Raw genomic sequence first — 19,913 nt, 5'->3', positions numbered from 1 at the left:
TCGTGGGAGGTCTTTAGTAATTTCCCTCTGGCCAGGTCGACGTTTGGGATTACCTCTCAACCTTAATTGCCTTCATATCGGGAAAATGTGGAATAACTCTAGTAGTTGGAGTGAAGCCAATAGGAAATAATGGGGTGGGAACCATCGCAATAGTCGGGTTCACCACGTTAAAACTAAGAATATGAATATCCTCAAACATCTTTATGATGGCCATCATCATGGAATTCATCTTGTCTTGGAGCCCACTTAGTTCCGTAGAAGGAATAGGGAGTGGTACATTAGGTTCTTCTACCATGTTCAGATTATCAATCGTAGCTTTAATAAACCTACCTATAATTAGGTCTTCGACGGGCCGTGGCACCGGGGTATGCAATCACCTTGATGACAAAGTCGTTTAATAGCGTACTGACTTGATTTCTCACTTTAAAAACATTTTTACATTCATTAAATAAATGCAAACATGTCCTAAACAGACATAGAGCTAATAACTGATTTTTCATTCATAAAATGTTACATCCCAAAGGATGGTTTCGTTACACTCATAAAATATTATGTTGTTACTTATGTACACATGTTGTGCATGACATAAACAAACATAAAACAAATATATGCTAAGAGATGCTAAGAATCAGACTCATAGTCTGGATCCTCCTCTAGATCTATCTCAATATGAGAGCCTTTAGAACTCGGGTCGTAGTTAGAAAGGAGAGTCTCATATGATCTGATCTCCCTGATCACCTTGCGATTAGGCATACTAGATACCACAATAATCTGGTCTGAAGGAGCAACTTGTCCCTAAACCAAAGATGAAGCAATTAATCCAATATCTTCGTCTTTTGAGAAGTCTTCATCGCTTGGGGATGGTGTCAAACCATTATTGTAATGGTGACAATTCGCATACGTCTTGCCACATGCTTGCATATGCCTCATACAACTCTATTGTGATAGGCCCATCAACTATGGAGGCAATAACCGCCTACTTTCTTAGGTACACTATACAATAGGTTGTAACCTCCGTCATGTCGAGTAGCACATTGATTGGATGATGAAAGAATTGGTATGCAAGATATGGTATGAGGGGACCACAAACTGGATGAGATGTTCATCACTAAATGAATAGTATGGTGCACCCCAAGTATGGTCTCAGCAAGGATGAGCCCCGACAAATCGCGTTGCGCATCTTCCTTGAGTAACATAACCTCCAATATGTGTGAGGAATGTCACTTTTTCATCTCTTGGAAAAGAAGAAAGTGATCCATCAACATAACTTAAATCTTTCGATTGGTGATCTCTAAATCTTTGTGGCCATCAGAATGCTCTAGTAGCTTCTACCATATGGCTATGTTGATACTCCCGTTTCGAACAAGAAAACGAGACGTATGCTCATCATCCGCAAATCACTCCTGCATGAGTTATTAAGAAGGACATGCATCCTTCGTCGACGGGAGGTACATAAGATGTCTGGAAGGGGAGCGTAAAATAGCGTAGAACTCCTCTATAATAGGAGTGAAATGATGTGGACCAATAGTGTACGTACGTGTACAACTATACCACTTCTTTTGCATATGTGGCATGAGTCTGGTATCTATCTTTAGATGTTTTATACCACTTCTTTTGCATATCTGGCATGAGTCTGGTATCTATCTTTAGATGTTTTAAAGATAGGATCTCCAACAGTCTATAGAAAACGCAAGTAGAGGTGTCCCTAAGGAACCTCTAAAAATGTAGTTATTAGAACTACATAGGAAAGAACTGTGTATCTTTCCCAGTCACCAAAGAATCACTAATAAAACAATGGGAGCATAAGGGACTGTAGAAGGTTTCTGCAAACATTCATGATCTCTATTTTCTACAATTCTAAAAGAAACAAATTGGACCCAGACTTTTGTCAATGACCAATTCGGCCCTCCAACTTTATATTCGTTCAATTTGGATATAAAGTCTCAATTTCTAATTTTTGATATAAAATCTCAATTTCTAATTTTAGAGCCCTCAAACGATTTTATAAAAATTCCAAAATTTTATGGATGGTTTAAATATTATTTTCAACAAAAAAAATACTTTTCCATAATTTTTAGGGGCCGTTTGAAAAACGGTTTATTTTGGAATGCTCATTTCGGGAGCTCCATAGCCTGGAAAATTATGAATTTTCGTAGTAGGTTCATAAAAATATTTCTGACCACCCTGAAAATTTTTAGAATTTTCGGAATACTTTTAGAAAATAGCTCGTCATAGAGGAGTCATGTCGGGTGTCTCGTAACCCCAAAAAGTTCTCTAATCGAGAGAAAAGTGTTCCTAAAAATATGTTCGACATGCACAAGAACTCTCAAGATTTTCTAATTCTTTCAGGAAAAATCCTGATTTTAGTTGTTGCATACTTTTGGACTCCAATTCCCCTCTTCTTTTCATTAATCCACATTCCCATGAACTACTGAGGTCTTTCGTGTGCAAGGATTTAAAGTCTATCAATAAGCAAATAATCAGACAAATCAGCAAATGCAATAGTTCACATTGTGGTTCACAAGTGTGCCCAAGGAGCACATTTAAGGACCCATTTCATCTTCTTTATGCCTAAGAATATCTAATGAGAGTCCAGAATCACCTTTGGACTAAGCATAGGATATCTTAATAAATATACTTAGGACACGATAAATGGACATAAAATCATTCTAATGGCTTGGTTCCAACCTTCATTGTAATCTAATCAACAGCTAAGATTATTCCTTCTAGATTAAAGACAAGGTTAAGGTACTAACAAGCAAAAGAATTCTGAACTCAATGGAATTGTGTAACGTACCTTCACAAACAATGTTCCACTACATAGGAGTAGATATTATCCCACGGGATAGGCGCATATGACATAGCTTCTACGGCCTTTTCCACATGAGTAACCAAGCACCAGGCCCTTAATTCGTGAATACTTTTTTTTTGTTTAGTTTCTTTCTAAAGTAAACAAAAGTGGTGACTCTTAAAGTCAACCGGATTATTATATTTTTGAACACATACTAATCTGAAACCTATACTGGCTAAGCATGGAAAGATTTATGATATAGAAATCCACTTCGGTTCCACATCTCAAACAGATAGGACAACATACTATATAGATAATTCTCATATCTACTTTTTGTGAGAGGAAGGTAATTCACGGGGTTCTATAGCATAGATTTCGTAAAATAAACCTTTTTTCTAAAAGTGTATGGATCGTGTTTAACATTAAAGTCCTTTGTTGTGTCCCTTCCATGGGAAATGTACTCAAAATGATAGGTAAGGCATGGGACCAACCAACTTCGGATGCACAAACTGCTCTTAAAGACAAAGCATTCGAATGGATAAATCAATCTTAGGATTAGATCCTTTATGCCCTAAAATACAAGACGTTAGGTGAACTCTTAAAATTAGTAGATGCATAGTACGAGAGAAAATCACGCGTACAGATAACATTTATGGAGCATTGTGAGGAAAATGGTGAATTTTGTGAGGGAGCGAATTAAACGTGTACTACCTATCGAGAGATAGGGTTTGGGTTGGATCATGTACGTATGATCTCTGTATAATAAATATTGTATATGAAATGAATAAAATATTTACAGTCCCTTAGAAAATATTTTGGTTTGATTAAAAAAATAAAAAAAAAACTTACAAGAAATTTTGGTGATTTCCTTGATTTTTATGATCGCTTGATGTTATATGTTGTTGTATTGTAGTTAAAAAATTTAAATTAATATTTGTGTTCAGCTAAATTTTAAATTTGGTCGATTTTTGTGTAGTGTGTTCTTGGTATAATATGTGTTCTTGGCTAAAGTCACCCCCACAAGGAAAATTAGCCCTTGATTAATTTTTTGACCGAATTTTTGGATGAGCGATCGAGAAATTGGGCCTCGATAGCTTTTTGATCAAGAAAGCTAGTTAGCGATCGTGTTTTTCCAGCCCTAACTAGCTTTTCGACCGATAAAAACTAGGCAACGATCGAGTGTCGGTATGTTATCTGATTGAGAAAATAGGGTCAATGGCTATAATTTCAGTCAGCCAACTAAGAAATCAAGCCAGCTCATGCACTCGGAAGTATTTTCTAGCCATCCGACCGCATTTTCTAGCCATTGCTAGATTTTGTCCGAGAAATCTAGCCACGATTGATAAAATGCACATGTGACCGGGAAATCAAGCCAATAGTCTGCTTTCGACCTAGACCTATCTTAACGGTTATGCTTAAGGCTTGTTTGTTTGTAATTTGTGTGTTTGTTTGGTTTATTTTATATTTATTTATTTCAATGCTTTAATTAATTAGTCAAACACAAAAATAATATAAAATGCATAAAAAATACTATTTTTAATCAAAATATGAAAAATATTTTTGTGAAAGACTCGTTTGGCCGGAAATTAAACTTTTTCTCAATTTTGAATTATCATATTTTTTAAACCATTTATCCAAAAAATATGAAATCGATATATTTGAAATCATGAAATTATTTCATACTCAATTCCTGATTTTTATAATTTTTAGATGATTTTGATATGTACAATCTCTATCTAACACTTCTTTTTTTGCAAGATTTATACATGTTTGTATATATGTGTGTTTTATTCTTATATTTTTTTCTTTATGTTTATATATATGTATTATATGTAACATAGTCTCAAAAGAGCCACGTAAATGTGGATAATTACCTTTAGCACTATGGATAACGAGATAAGGAAGAATCGATATAATGTAAAGTGTACAAATATATAATAAATAGAATTGGGCAATCAGTTTAAAGGGAAGTGAGAGAAAAGCTTTGAAGATTTTCGGCGAGAATTTTCTAGTGATGGAATCTTGAATTTCTTCCCCAAATACGTGCACATTCTCATATTCAATCAAGAATCGCGTCAAAATCAAGATCGTCGACACGTTTGGCACAATCGGCACGTTCGGCACGTTCGGCACAGTTTCTCGGTCGTGCGATTTAGTTGATTAGGGAGTCGATTACAGGAAACATGGTCGGAGTAAAGATCGTCGGCACGTCTTGCACGATCGCCACAACAGATACGTCTAGCACGTTCGGCACATCGGGGAAAATCGTCTAGGGTTTGAATAAGGTCGTTTTCAAGATTGTTGTTCTGACTTTAATCCCCTATTCTAAAGTCTTATTGGAATATGGGTAAAAGGAAAAACAACAAGGCAAAAGAAGTGGAGGATTTTGTTCTTAAAGGAGTCAAGGCCATAGAAGTGCATGACTTTGTTCTTAAAGAAGTCAAAGAAACTGTAGAGAAAAAAATGAACAAAATAGCTGAAGAAATTATTAACAAAAAGTGCAAGAAATCAGCAAAGACCCAATTATTTTGGGTCAAATTATTTTGACTAAGTGTTGAAATAGTTTGACTATTGGAATTTTGATGATGAAATGATTTATGCGTTTTGATGCAAGTGTATCGAAATCAGATTTCATAAGACTTTGCTCTAATTGGGATCATTAGACCGATTTGGTATTAGATGCATGTTATTAGATGTGCAGTCTAACTCGTGGAGTTAGACATGCAATTTAATGAATTCGGAATTAGATGTGTAGTCTAACTCGTGGAGTTAGACGTGTAGTCTAATGAATTCGGAATTAGACGTGCAGTCTAATGAATTCGGAATTAGACGTGCAGTCTAACTCGTGGAGTTAGACGTGCAGTCTAATGAATTCGGAATTAGACGTGCAGTTTAACTCGTGGAGTTAGATGTGCAGTCTAATGGAACTCGTAATTAGACGTGTAGTCTAACTCGCGGAGTTAGAAGTGTAGTCTAATATATTGTGAAAGTTAGATGTGTAGTCTAACTCCTTCAGACAAGTCTGAAGTAGAACCGTAATTAGACGTGTAATGTAACTCGCGGAGTTAGACGTGCAGTCTAATATATTGTGAAAGTTAGACGTGTAGTCTAACTCCTTCAGACAAGTCTGAAGTAGAACCGGAATTAGACGTGTAGTCTAACTCGTGGAGTTAGACGTGTAGTCTAGTAGAAAGAGAAAGTTAAACGTGTAGTCTAACTCTTTTAGACAAGTCTGAAGTAGAATCGGAATTAGACGTGCAGTCTAACTCGTGGAGTTAGACGTGCAGTCTAATGGTTTGTGAAAGATTAGACATGTAATCTAATTGGTGAAAGTTAGACGTGAAGTCTAACTCCTTCAGATTAGTTTGAAGTGATTGTAATTAGACGTAAGTCTAATCCCATTAGACCAGGTGGTCTAATGGATTCTGCTCTTAAATGGGGACGTTTGATTTCATTAGACGAGGTCGTCTAACTGAAATACGTCTAATACTTTTCCTAAGCAGTATGTTTGAAGCTAGCACCCGCCTACCCACGTGATATAGTTGTACTCTACTCCTGCTCCACTTTCTAGTGAAGATCAGTACGATAGCTAGACGCAACCAACCAACGAATGCCGCGTAAGAGAATATCCCTCATATTAGTTGTTTTGCAGGTACATCTCTGATGGAATATTCGGCGCACTATCAGTTGGTGTACGGACACGATCCTTGTGCTTAGAACCTGATGTGTACTATGGAGGCTTTCCAATGGAAAAGTGCCACGTATTATTCTGAAGATTCGACCGTTAGTCTTTGCCCAGTATTTATCAAATCTCAAGGAAAACGGACAATCTCTCGATCATCTTGCTTACTGAAATTATTGTGTAATCAATCCTTTAAATATTCAAGCCATAAGTTGCTTTCCTGATTGTACTATGTGTGAATCAAGAGAGAGCTAGAATCAAAAACACCTTTAGCTGAGTGATATTCTTCATCGTGTAAATCTAACAGAGTGTGTTTTGTTCAATAGTGAGCTAAGTGTGTGCAAACTGTAATCATATTATAGTGAATCCTTTCGGTGGTTGGAAGAAGGGGTGACGTATGAGAGTTTTCTCCGAACATCCATAAACAAATGGTTGTGTCTTTTCATTTCTATCATCTTCACATTCTTCATCTTGAGCTTAAAACCCAAGTAAACAATTCCGTCTTGATTCTGTTTCAAGTGTTTACAAGGGTTTGCGTAGAATAAAAAGCGAATTAAATCCCTAACAATATTTCTTTCAAACCGTTTTTCATAAGCCTTCATCAATAGCTAGACCCCTGTCTCTATCGATAAAGACGGTCCTATCAATTGGTATCAGAGCTCTGTTTCTATTCTCAAGTTTTTCCTAAAAAATGTCGACCATAACCAAAGATGCCAGTGCTACAGCCATTCCAACCTTCTCTCGAGAAAACTATATTGTATGGAAGAAAAGAGTTCGTGCTCATCTTTCTTCTCTTCATGACGACATGTGGAGTGTCATCACAGAAGGTCCTATCAAGATCGATAAGGAGAAAGCTGACTGGACCGCTGAAGAAAAGAGGCAGAACAACCTTAACAACATGGCTCTTGATGTTCTGTACAGATCTCTCGATGACAGCATGTTCAACTACATTATCGAATGCGATACTACTAAATAGGTCTGGGACAGACTCACCCAACTGTGTGAGGGCAACGAGCAAAACAAGGAAAACAAGATTATGGTTGTCACTCAGCAGTTTGATAGTTTCAAGATGCGTGCTGGTGAAATAATGAACGATTTCGACACCAGATTCAGCAAGATTGTCTCCTCCCTATCCATCTTAGGAAAGACCTATAGCAACTGGGAGCTTGCTATTAAGGTCATGCGTGCTATTCCAAGGGAATGGGACATAAAGACGATGGCAATGAGAGAATCCAAAGATCTTAATAAGATCTCTCTTTGATCTCTTTGTTGATCTCAATGCCTATGAGTTCGAACTGAATTGTAGGATGAAAGAAGATCAATCCACATCCGTTATCATTGCCAAGGCGCTGGTGACTGTTGAAGAGCCACCAACCGCTCCGGATGTGAAGATGGCGGCTCAGCAGCTGAGCAGCGACGCCATGTCTCTCTTTGTGAAGAAGTTTGGCGACTTCATGAAGAAGAGCAACTCTAACTCAAACTCTTAAAATTCTAATGACGTGTTTTAACTATGGTATTAAAGGTAATTATGCATTGGAATGTCGGAAGCAGAAACGTGAAGATGCAAAGAATGATGGAAAAGAGCTGAAGGCTCTTATGGCAGGTGACGGGAAGAATCAACGAAACAACCGTGATTCCTACTTCTCATCTAGTGAAAGTGATGAAGAAGAGGTGGCTTGCTTCATGGAGAGAGAAGATGAAGAAAAGACTTAGGAGACTGAGGTATTTGACTTCTCTTCCGAAAAGTTTTTAAGGGAACAACTGGTAGCTGCACTAGATGACATGGTCATCGAGTACAGAAGGCTAGCAGAATCTCTAAATGAAACTAAATCTTCACCAGATGTACATAAACCAAATATATTTCAAACTGAAGAGTCAAATGTTTTCGAAAAAAAGATTGTAGAGATCTCATTTGAGAATGAGATGCTCAGAGAACAAATTCAAACTCTTTCATCTGAAAACAAGAGGTTAAATTATGTTGTTTGTGCATGGACAAGGTCTGGAGAAGCTGTCAAATATCAGATCAGCAAGTTAAAACCTGTTGGATCTAGATCCGGATTGGGATTTGATGGCAATGACCCTAACCTGTCCTGCAAAAAATTAAACTCAGCAACTGACAAGCTTAAGCCAATAAGTTTTGTCAAAGGGAGTATGACTGACATTGAATCTGATCCTATTCATGAAGAAGTAGCTTTCAAAAACAAAATATTCTATGTTTCGTCGACTGTTAGCTGACTTAAGAATAAGCTAGAAGCAGCTAGAAAGTCTGGCAATCTAAAACGTGACTCAAACTTAAGAAGTTTTAAAAGAAAGTCTTCTTCAAAAGCTAAGGGATCAGTGGCTAGTAGGAAGTCATCTGCTAAGTTAAAATCTTATGCATTAATCACAATACAAAACGGGAAATCCATCAGAATAACTCAAATATGGATTCCTAAGGGACTAATTGATCGAGAACCCAATTAAATATGGGTACCAAAGTGTGTAAATAGTTTCTTTTGTAAGTGATGCAAGAGGATTGCAGGAAGGATGCAAGAAGAATACTCTTTTGAGTATACAGCCAAGAAGATCAACAATGGCCTTTGTCATTCCAGTAGATTAAATGTTTTTTATATTTTAAAAATATTTTTGGTCTTTGGACCACAAAAACTGTTTCTTATGCTTTTCTGTCCCTATATAGAATGAGAGGGAAAATTACTTTGAAAGTAAAGATACTCTCTAGACGAATGACCTTAATCGGTCTATTAGACAAGGGTGTCTAAAAGAAAAGGTTTGTACTTAGACGTATTTTTGCTCACAATCTATACATCTAAGTATATATGTTGCGGTTTAAAACCTACGCGGTTAGACGTACACGTCTAATAGACGTTAGACGTTTTTACGTCATGAGCAAGATGATGCTCACGTCTAACCAAACACACGTCTAACACGTGGTGTTCATGCGTAATTAGACGTACACGTCTAAAAGACATTAGACGAATTCTTTACAACACGGAATTAGACGTATGCGTCTAATGGACCCAACCGTCTAATAGACGTTTAGTTTTATGGATTTGTGTAGTAAGAAAAATGTCTAACTACGTGCCGATTAGACTGATCAAGGACAGCTGTCCCACGTGAAGAGCTATCTGTTTTTCCCGCTCAAATATTAAGCAGTCATCTCCTAACAACATGAAGATACGTGTCTTTCAAGTTAAGAGAGAATGACTGATATACCCTCATTTTTAATGCTGACTCTTTGGAGAGGACGTCTAACATTAATTGATGGGCCATACCCCTAAGAAAAGTGACGGTTATTCTGTATATCTTTTCTCTGTCTATATAAGGACATCTTTGCATGAGTTTGAAAGCTTTTCATCTCTCGAGATTTTTAAGAACCCTAGTTTTCTTTGCATATCTTTCTCTCAAAACCTCTCTTAATCGAATGAGAAGAAATATGAAAAATTGGAGAAAGAAAAAGAATTAGAGGAAAAAAGGGGATGAAACAGGGAATGAAAGTAAAGGAAAATCAGATTAATGAAATAATCAGACTGTAGTGGAGGAAAGTGGAGAGAAAATTTTGAAAGTAGACCAAAAAAAATTAGACAAAAATGAACCAAATGAATATGCAGAAAATTCCTAAAATACTGAAAGAATTTTTTTTTATTAGATTAGTGTTGGCTCCTTTAAAATGAAACTAATCTAAAGGAATGAAAGGAATGAGATCAATGCATACAAACAGTTATCATTAAATGTAACAGTTCAATCACCAATAATAAAGCATAAAACCGAAATAGGCAAAATAAGTGGGTTGCAGATTTTACCAATTGAATAGGAGGACATAGTTCTTATGCTCTACGACTTGGCTATCAGTCTCCTCATGGTAGATAAATATAAACTATATCAAGCAAACTAACTTACTTTGTCATGCATCATTGATAGCAAAGAAACCCTTACAAGCAAATCATCTATTTTCAGCCCTTCCTTAGGCACACCATCTGCAATAAATATTAGCTCAAAACTCAAACAAGTGAAGACATATGAGAGATTATAGAAGAAAGAGCTAATCACCTGAAAAAGTAGGCGCGTCCATAATCTCTTCAGATATGTGAGCTAGAAAAAGATCCCCATATCTGCAAGAAAGAAATTAGCCAAACCAATATTACTCAAACACCAACGCCATGTGAGAATTTAGTTTGTCTTTTTTTTGCATGACTAGCCTATTTTATGCTCTCATGTTTTGTGTTAATATATTTTATGCTCTCATTATAAAGAACTAGCATTGAACATCAGAGAAATCTAATCATTATAGGCTACAAAGAATATATATGAATTCATTACATACTCCTTAATTTCCTCGTAAGTCTTTAGTTTCAATCTTGGAGTGAACTTCACCCAGTCATATTCACCAAGTCCAAACCTGTAAAAAGAGGAAAATTTAGAACTCCTAATAAACCAGAGCTAGTCACAGGAATGTGAAGCTTTCTTGACATATATTAGTACCTTACTTCAATGAGTAACAAAATATATATCAAAGAAAAAAGGCAAAGATATCACTCTACCTCATCAAAATTTTGACAAAGGTATCCCTTTGATTTTGATTGAAACCCATTATCTTCAATGATTTTCCTTCACCTTCCATCAAAGGAATTCATTCCAAACTATCCACTGTAAAAGTTTCAAAATCGTTATTAGAAGATTACCACTACCTCCAGCCACATTAAGAAGATGATACTAAGTACATGCAATATACCATGAACTTGCTTTTTAGAGGCCATCCTCCCAACAGGAATAGCATCACTTAATTCAGATTCATCCGAGCTTACATACTCAATCTACAACAATATAATGGTCAAAGTTAAAATGTTGATTAACAATAATATATTGGTCAAAGTTTATATCAATATTAGCTACATGTTTCTGATATTTTCTATGCACATTTCTCTCCAAACAAGTTCGGTAAAAATAGATAAGATAATTTTGAACATGAGTAAAACATAAACTACATCCAAAAATATCTAAATACCTGTTTTTGGCTTCTCTTCCTTTTCCTCATAGCACTAAGCTCGTCAAATTTAGGCTCTTCACATCTATCTTTCAGAAGCTCTTCCCAAAAACTACTTGTTTCGGGCTTGTTGATTGCAGAAATATCTTCAGCAGTTTTGACTATCTGTTCATCAACATAATTAAAGTGTGCTACCTACAATGTTTGGTTGCGTCAGTGTCTTAATATTCAAACCAGGAATAGATATTAAAAATATAGAATCAAGGAAAATGATACCTTAAAAGTGTTTAAGAATTTATCATCCTCATCATCAACAATATTCTCTTCATCCCCAGTTTGTTCACGATTAAGTAACCTAAAAAATGATACATTTTAGCAGATTGTGTAGGTGCATATAAGGAATCAAAAAGAGCAGAAGAATTACCTATCTATTGCAGCATCATCATAGTGAATTTGGCGGGATTTTCCAACTTCATCTTGTTCATTAGCAAATAGCTCCTTTGAACCATACCTTATGATGTCATTTAACTCTTCCTGTAATTAAATAATTTGAAGAATCCAATCATCCTTCAATTGACAAAAGCATGCCAACCTCACATTAAAATTCGCTCCTAAATGTACAACCTAAACGAAGTTACTTACATACATATAAAAATATATATAATTAAAGTTTGTATCAATTTTAATAAACTTCATTAATATATATAGGAAAAAAGCTCCCTTAGACGTATGTACTTGTACAACTAGCTTACTTAAACGTATGTACTAATAAAATCTCATTTAAACGTACATACTATCAAAAATTGGCTCATTTAGCCTTTTTAGTAACCATGGTTAACTTTTAATTTTAAATTTATATATTTATTAATTAAATATTAATATATTTTCTCTCTCTTTCCTTTTCATTTATTATTTCATTTATTACTAATAAATGAACCCTCTATTTTTATATTTTTTATAATTTTTTATTATTTCTATATGAGTATTTATAATTAATTATTTTAATTTTATTTTATATATACAAACATTTATCATTAATTATTTTAACTCTATATTTCTTCTTCTTCTTTATATATCCTTTGTATATTCACATTAATTATTAATTATTAATTATTTTAAAATTGTTTGATCCTAATAATAATTGAATATAACAATGAAAATTCTTTCAACAATAAAAATCCTTCAACACAAAAATAAATTAATTAAGAATTAAGAATTGAATAATAATAAAAACTCAATTATCAAACACTAAAAGAGTAATAATCAAATATTAGATAAAACAATTCATTTACTACTAATATAAGTCGTGAATAAAAATTAAAGCTTGTATCAATTTTATTATTTCATAATTTTGAAAAACCACAAATTTGTGGTGAAACCAACATCCATTACAAGCTTTAAAATGAATGAAATGAACTTTCATTCAAAAATTAAAAAGTTCAAAGTTTAAAATGATAATGTGATAAACAAAATTTATCATATTCCCTGACTATTTAGTGCGCAAATATTTTCATTGTTAAACCCGATCCAACATTTCATACCTGATTAATGTGATGTGATTTTAGCTTTCCAACAACAAGATGCTCTAATACCATTTTTTTCTTTGTTATCTGCATCATCCTTTCTTCAATGGTACCTCTGGTTACAAGTCTAAAAATAAGTACCTGCAAAGTAAAGATATTAATTGCATTAAAAGAGAATTGTAGTATTGAAAATATGTTAGCTCATAATACAGTATCATAGAATAATAGTATCCTAATCAAATCCCACTACATATAATTATTCTAAATCATATCGCATAATATATTATGAGATTATATATAATGAAAATGAGCTCTCTACCTTATTTGTTTGTCCAAGACGATGGGCCCTAGCCATTGCTTGCAAATCAGCATGGGGATTCCAATCACTGCACCAAGATAGGAAATGTAGAAATTATAAGTTATAATAGAAGATGATTTATAAGTATACACGATGGATCATGCATTTACCTGTCATATATGATAACTGTGTCAGCAGTTGCTAAATTTATTCCCACCCCCCCAGCTCTAGTTGATAACAGAAAACAAAATCTGGAGGAGTTATTGTCATTAAACCGGTCTATTCTTATTTGTCTCTCGGCTCCTCCAACTTTGCCATCTATCCTTTCATATTGCCATTTCTGAGAGGCGAAAACAACATTTTACTACAAAAATCATTCTAGAATGTGAAGATAGAAGCAATAGATAACATGTAACTTATGCCTACTCTTTGGATTAGGTAATCTTCCAGAATGTCCAGCATGTGTTGAAACTGTGAATAAATCAGAATTCTATGACCTTGCTCTTTAAGTTTCAACATCAACTTGTCCAGTAGTTGTAACTTCTTAGATGATTCTAACAATTGTCTACAAATTAAAACCAAACATAAGAAGACATGTCAGTCATAAATTCAATAATCACCATTACATATAATAATTTAGAGATTAATATTATGATATATTACTTAAAAGACTCCTTCAGATCTGGTATATTAGGTTCAACGCCCTCGAGCATATATGGATGACAGCAGAGTTTGCGTAATTCCATTGCCACGTTGTTAAGTGAGATCTGTTTTTCAGAAAATAACAAAAAAAATGAAAAGTGAACAAATTGTCAGACAAAATAATAAAGAAAGGCATTGTAATGCTATCACATTTTTTCTGGCAATAATGCAATCTCACCTGTGCTCCAGCTTTTCGAGTTAATATGTCGTAGTTTCGAGACAGGATAGCCTTGTAATACTCTTCCTGTTTGCTACTCAAATCTACACGTAAAATAAGTTCCTTTTTCGGAGGTAGCCCCTTCATCACATCTTTCTTCACTCCTGCAATCATGTTAGAAATGATTGGAGTCATATGTAGCAAACTTAATGACAAATTAACATTAACAGTGCGTTAATTCTTCAATTCAAAAGAAAGCCATGCAAACTTAAATAGAACTGTACTCAATAAATGGTGGTTATGAAAAATAAAATTGCAAGCTTACATTAAGAAGAATAAAAAAAGAAATATAGAAACAGAAGCTATAAAAATAAATACAAATCATAACTAATTAGGTTATTTATTAGGGGACCTTCTGAACAGCTAATGAGGCCCTTTATACATTATCAATTTATATCGACCATCATGAAAAGCATATGATCAAAGAAGTAAAATTTATGTTTCTTGTCCTCTCTTTTTAATAGATTTCTTAAAATGTTTTCTACCAAATCTAGACAGCAAAAGGAGTAGAAGAGAATGAGAAGAACACAAGAAAGGAAAGAACAGTAACCAACAAAGTACTAAAATATAAACAACCAACCAATGAAGATGTATTTCTAAAATGGATTTAGATATTTGTGATACAAATATTTCCTACAAAATCTAGCCATCGTGATGTACACATCTGAAAAGAATGTTCCCTAACCAAATTCTAAATAATAGAAAAACAAGATAATGAAGATGGCATCATGACAGCCATTAAAGGATAAGCATTATAACATAAAAGGCATAAAAGATAGCTCAAGGACTTTACTTCTAAGGAAATGGGGAGCCAATATTGTGTGAAGACGCAAAATCTGCTCCTCTTGATTAATATCCTTAAACTCCTCCTGAAACTCCATTAAATTTCCAAACTGCAAGAATAATTTCTCAATGAATTTGGATTGAAGGAAATATCTATTCAACAAACTAACTATCATCAATTATTCTAACCTTTCTATTATCAAGAAAGTGCATCAGCATGAAAAGTTCATCCAGATTATTCTGAAACATAAAAAATTAAACTTATGAGCAAAATTTCAGAACAAAAAAAATGGATAAATCATTTTCCAAAACACAACCAAGCCTCCAAAAGGTCGATGCTAACACAAATCGCTGGCAACAAACCATTATAAACAAATGGAAGACCCAATATCTTGACTCGAAAGATAGAAAAACAAACTTGATACAAACCTGAAGGGGAGTTCCAGTTAAAAGCACTTGGTGCTTGCTTATATACTGATTTAGAGAAGCAAATAGTTTTGAATCCCTATTTTTTAGACGATGGGCCTCATCAACAATCTGCACAGGTTTGTCAGATTTCATCAAGAAGAAAAATAGAAATATATTATGCAAACAACTCAATCACCCTACCATGCACTCCCAATGAATCGGTTTCAATAATGAACTATCGAAGTTTATCATCTCATATGATGTCACCAGGACATCAAATTTGATCCTATCTTTTCTTTCTCCTATAGTCTGACCAGACTTCTTTTTATTTTTAGAGCTTTTAGGGAAGTAGAACTCATACTCCCTTATGACAGAGCGTGCTTCAGCAGAACCAACATACATAACCTGTAGGATGTACACGTTTATTCAGAAAAAAGTGTACATGAACGGAGAAATGCTATGATTGGGAATCTAATTACTTACAACGTTCATTTGAGGAGCCCACGTTGCAAATTCGCGTTCCCAGTTGCGTAATGTAGACAGAGGTGCTACCACTAAATGTGGATGGATGTTATCTTTAAATAAAGACGCTAAAAATGCAATACTCTGTATGGTTTTTCCTGTAATCAATGTATAGAATTAGTGATATCTAGATGTTTAATTATTGTCTAGTTTATTGGAGTCAAATGTAAAGTTAGGTATCATTCAAACTCTTTTCTTTCATAAGATGGCTAACTTCAAAGTATTCGTTAAAATAAAGAAGAAACTATAGTATATACAATGTACGGCTTACCAAGGCCCATCTCATCTGCCAGTATGACATGTGTTTGTTTGGACCATGAAAAACGCAAGAAATCCAACCCTTCAAGCTGATATGGATGGAGTGAGCCTTTATAGCAACAAAAGAAAAATTAACATAATTAGCAGCAGCTAAAATAAAACTTGATAAACATGAAAACATGTCTAATAACAGGAAGTACATTCAATGGATGGTTTACCTCCCGAAATAAATTCAAGATTGTGTTCAAATGGCTGAAAATCATTTGCTCTCTTTTCCTCTTCATTAGCTTCCAGAGTATTAACATTGCCTTTGGTTCGACGCCTTCTCTGAATGTTGTTGAATTTGTCAATTTCATTCTGAAACGATGAAATATCTGACTCAAATTCCCAATAACATTCATCATACGAAAGCTCTTTCCATTTCACAAAATACTCTTTCTCATCGTCGTCACCCCTGCATAATAAATGATGATATGAGAGCTCTGATGACAAACATAGGTAAATAATATCTTCTAAGAAAAATCCTAACCACTTCAACAAAAAACAAGGGAAGGACATTATAAACTGATGTAACAAAGATTGAAATGAGCTAATGAGACTTGTATGGAACATAACCAGAATCAGTACACGGGACATTTTTGCATTCATTTTTTGCATTAGTCAAGTGCTCGGACGCTTTCAAATTATAACACTATGGTAGCTAGGCTGAAAATAATTCTTAACATAAAAGAGACCAACTAAAAGATGGAGTATCCAACATTTATGAAATTAAGCTTTTTTCAACTAGGTGAAGTATTTCAAAACTCAATCAGAATATCATTCAAACGATAAGACAAATATGTTTTCTTTCCACAACATATAAGTAACATGTTTGGTCTAGTGTTCGAACCTGCAGGCTACTATGCGGTCCACAGTAGTCCATTCGGTTTTAATACCAAAATATTCATCCTCAGGGTTATGAATTGTAGACTGTTTGTGAAAGTTATTCACTTTTGTCTTCAAACGAGGATGTTCCTTATAAGCTTTATGAAACTCTTTCTCAGACACCCTGATACACAAAATTATAACCGATACAATTTTTCAAAGACATCAAATAACAAATGTGGATAAAGTAGAAGAATAAGAAGATTAATTCAGGGTGTGGGGGACAAAAAATAGATCTTAATCCCACTAAGAAACCAAAAAGTATTATTTGATAAAAGAATTAAAAAGGAATCATTAGCCTAACAAACTTTATGGAAGAATGTTTACAGAATTCAAAGATGGAGTTATATAAGATTAACCAGGACTTCTTTTATCAAAAAGAAAAAAAGGATTAGTAAGAACATGAAATACCATGTGCAATGAAGATAAGATAATCCTTTTCACTTGATCAGGTAATGTCTCACAGGCAATTGACCAGAGCTCGTCTCTGTGGAGTCACTATCATCTGGGACTATAGGATGTATTTTGGAGTCTAGGATCTTTTCAATATCAATTAAAGGGCTTACCTGCAAGTATATTAGTGTAATTTAGCCAAAAAACATAACAAATTTATTATAATTTAGAGGAAATTGTTTCATTGTGGCATTTCACAAATAAGATTTATGGAGAAGACAATCTTACACATTCAGGACACCTCCAGTTTTTAGGAAGAGGAGTTTTCAATTGAGGAACCAAACATTTTGGATGAAAGGAGTAAGTACAAGTCTCACAGGATAGAAGTCTCCCACTTTCATCACATATTTGACAAGAGTCATCTTTCTACAAAGACAAGAACCCATAAGGTAACATTGAGAGAAGATAGCACGGGAAACCTCTAACACTACAACAAAAATGACTTTCGGCGACGCTTAAAAAGACTTCTGCCAACCTTTAAAAGCGTCGCCAAAAATATTACCGACACTTATTCTTGCGTCGCCAGAAGCAGGGTGGGCGCAAGTTTTTACCACGCTTATTTAAGCGTCGGTACAAGCGTTGTCGAAAGGCGAAAGTTTTAACGATGCTTATTTAAGCGTTGGCAAAATTAAAAAACGTCGCTAAAAGTCTATTTTATTTTTAAACTATTTTTTTAAATTTTGTTTTTTTCTATTTTCATTTTAGATGTTATTTTTTTTTATCTCTACTATTATCACATTTGCCCTTCATCTCTCAAGTACCTGAACATAAGGTGAACCCATATTCCAGCACATTATAACCTTAAAAAGACTTCAGAAACTAATGAACTCTCTCATATTTTATATACCAAAACTTCTTCTTTTTCTCCGATGTGGGATAAATGTCATATTAACACTTCAGAAACTAATGAACTCTCTTATATTTTACTTTTAATTTAATTAAATTTAAATAATAATTAAATAAAAGACATATATTAATAATACTATAAAAAGTTTAAAAATTATGTTATATAAAAAATATTAATTAAATTTTAATGTTAACAAAATTTTAAGTCAAATTTAATTTTAAAAAAATTAAAATAAAATATTTACAAAGTTTAAAAATAACATAAAAATTATTTAAATTTAGAATAATTAAATTATAAGGTTTTAACAAAGTTACAAAGTTGGTATATAAAAAAAATAAAGGTGGTGGTATAGATATAAAGGTTGGTAAAAGTTTTTTTCTTTTAATTTTTACCCACGCTTAATATGGGTTGGCATATAAGGGTCGTTGAAAGTATGTTTTGTTGTAGTGTAAGTTAGATCACATCATAAGTAATCAAATAAAAAAAATCAGGGTTCTGAGAAATAGGAAAATTCAGGGAGAGGAAATGCTATGAAAGGCTGAAATTCAAATGAGAATTCTCTGCATGCAACTTAAAAAATAATCAGATCGATTAAGAAAATCACGATTGAAAATTCAAGGAGAAAGAAGATTAGAACGCTAGAAATCAAAATCTGTTCCGATTTAAATTCAAACGAGAAGTTAGACAAACAATGATAAACCGATAACAAAACTCACCGTATCATCTCTAATTATCCTTTGAAAATTCTGAATTTCAGGGCGTTGTTTTCTACGACACATGATATCATCATCATCATAATCAAAATCATGAATGTTGTATTTAGGCTTTCGATCTGTTCTAGCCCGAAGTCTCTCCACCAGGCTTGACATTTCCTGATCAACAAAGAATAAAAAATGCTAGCAAAACTCAGCTATGAGCAGATGAATTACGTCCAAATCAAATAATTAAGCTAACAACTAATATCAACAACGATGAACTTCCATTTAAGAGCAAAAACCAAATTCAGACCTCCAAGTCGCTGGAGATATGACAAATAGAAGAAATGTTACTATGAGTCTATGAGAGAGAGACAGCAGAAAGAAGACTGATTTTCCGCATGTACTAAATGTCTTAGACCACAGTATTTCTTTTACTTATATTATTTTTATTGTCATTTTATATATCTTCAAATTTTATTTTATAAATAATTTTAATTTTCTAATAAATTATTTGGTTAAAACATTCAAATTATAAGTTTAATTTATAAGAAACTAACTAATAGTAAATTTTATAAAGTATACTTTTGAAAGAATGTTATTATAGGTTATTGAACATGTCGTTGTTTATATGATTTAAATAACAATATTTTAAAATTACAAGGTTAAATTAGTTATTCATTAAATGCTTTCCTTTAACTATTATTTAATGTAACTAATCTTAGAAATAATAATTCTTAAAAAAAAATAAGATCTAGCATTTTAAATTGTTACATTAAGATTTTCTTATAATAATATAATTTTGAAAATCTAAATTTGCATATTTTGG

At 33.6% G+C, this 19,913-nt stretch overlaps 1 pseudogene; it reads right to left on the bottom strand.

Annotated features, from left to right (window-relative positions):
• Nucleotides 1–621: 621 nt before the first annotated feature.
• LOC124930315 lies at nucleotides 622–19,258 on the bottom strand (annotated as a pseudogene).
• Between the last annotated feature and the right edge of the window lie 655 nt (nucleotides 19,259–19,913).

This window comes from Impatiens glandulifera, chromosome 3 (genome assembly GCF_907164915.1).
Source record: "Impatiens glandulifera chromosome 3, dImpGla2.1, whole genome shotgun sequence".
NCBI lineage: Eukaryota > Viridiplantae > Streptophyta > Magnoliopsida > Ericales > Balsaminaceae > Impatiens > Impatiens glandulifera.
The sequence above is the reverse complement of the archived record's forward strand: the minus strand, read 5'-3'. Positions and strand labels throughout refer to the sequence as shown.